This window comes from Colobus angolensis, unplaced genomic scaffold (assembly GCF_000951035.1).
Source record: "Colobus angolensis palliatus isolate OR3802 unplaced genomic scaffold, Cang.pa_1.0 Scaffold451, whole genome shotgun sequence".
Classification (NCBI taxonomy): Eukaryota; Metazoa; Chordata; class Mammalia; order Primates; family Cercopithecidae; genus Colobus; species Colobus angolensis.
Genome location: NW_012117944.1, coordinates 280266 through 282304, shown reverse-complemented (window position 1 = coordinate 282304; position 2039 = coordinate 280266).

The window sequence follows — 2039 nt, the reverse complement described above, 5'->3', positions numbered from 1 at the left end:
CCACGTGATCTGCCTGCCTCCGCCTCCCAAAGTGCTGGGATTACAGGCGTGAGCCACCGCGCCCAGACTTCAAAGACTTCCATTTGATCCCAGCTCTGTTCTGAATAATGAAGGGAAAGATATAGTCTATTCTTGTTAGAACTTTATTCATTTATTTATTTATTTTTAACTTATTTTAGGTTCAGGCTACATGTGCAGATTTGTTATATAGGTAAACTTATGTCATGGGGGGTTGTTGTATAGATTATTTTGTCATCCAAGTACTAACCCTAGTACCCAGTGGTAATTTTTTTTCTGCTCCTCTCCCTTCTCCTACCCTCCACCCTCAAGTAAGCCCCAGTGTCTGTTGTTCCCTTCTTTGTGTTCATGAGTTCTCATCACTTAGTTCCCACTTATAAGTGAGAACATGCAATATTTGGCTTTCTGTTCCTGTGTTAATTTGCTAAGGATAATGGTCTCCAGCTCCATCCATGTACCCACAAAAGACATGATCACATTCTTTTTTTCATGACAGCTTAGTATTCCATGGTGTTATGTACCACATTTTCTTTATCCAATCTGTTATTGATGGGCATTTAGGTTGATTCCATGTCTTTGCTATTGTAAATAGTGCTACAATGAACATTTCGTGTGTGTGTGTGTGTGTGTGTGTGTGTGTGTTTAGATGGAATCTTTGCTCTATCGCCTGGGCTGGAATGCAATGGTATGATATCTCGGCTTGCTGCAATGTCCGCCTCCTGGGTTCAAGTCATTCTCTCACCTCGTCCTCCCAAGTAGCTGGGACTACAGGTGTGTGCAACCATGCCCAGCTAATCTTTGTAATTTTAGTGGAGATGGGGTTTGACCATGTTGGCCCAGCTAGCCTTGAACTCCAGACCTAAAGTGATCTGCCCGCCTTGACCTTCCAAAGTGCTGGGATTACAGGCATGAACCACCGCACCCAGCTGCATGTGTTTTTATGGTACAATGATTTATATTCATCTGGGTAAATACTCAACGGGATTGCTGGGTTGAATAGTAGTTCTGTTTTTAGCTCTTTGAGCAATTACCACACTGCTTTCACAGTGGTTGAACTAATTTACACTTCCATCAACAGTGTGTAAGTGTTCTTTTCTCTGCAATCTACTCAGCATCTGTTATTTTTTGACTTCTTAATAGCTATTTGAAACTGTATAGTGTATTAACTATAGCCATCCTACCATCATATAGAACACTAGAGCTTATTCCTCTTCTCTAGCTGTAATTTTCTTGAGATATAAAAGTCCAAGGGAAGCAGCAGGGACCTCTCACCTGAAACAGAGGCGATGGGTGATGCCGGAAGCAGTAGCTCCTGTGGCAACAGGCTCAAGATATCCTCTGACAGGACAGTTATGGATATGACCGCTGGACAAGGACCGCAGCAGGAAGAACTCAAAGGGCCTATGAGGATGCATGAAGGTAGCACCCCCAGGAAATTCATAAGTTACCCAAGGACGTTAAAGGAAAAGTACATTCCTATCTGGCTGTATGGACATTTGAAGTCTTTAAGTGTTTTTTAAATGAAGGTGTAGCCTTATTTTATACTTACAAGCTGTTGAAGCCTGGACGTGTTACTTTCATAATTTGTGTTCTTACTGTGAGAATGAGGTCAATGTGTAATGGACTGCACATATCGGAATGTTCCATATCTCTTACATAATTTTTCTAAAGTATGATTTTATTTATTTATTTGTTTTTATTATGCTTTAAGTTCTAGGGTACATGTGCACAAAGTGCAGGTTTGTTACATACGTATACATGTGCCATGTTGGTGTGCTGCACCCATTAACTCGTCATTTACATTAGGTGTATCTCCTAATGCTATCCCTCCCCTCTCCCCGCACCCCACGACAGGCCCCAGTGTGTGATGTTCCCCTTCCTGTGTCCAAGTGTTCTCATAGTTCAATTCCCACTTATGAGTGAGAACATGTGGTGTTTGGTTTTTTGTCCTTGCGATAGTTTGCTGAGAATGATGGTTTCCAGCTTCATCCATGTCCCTATAAAGGACATGAACTCATCCT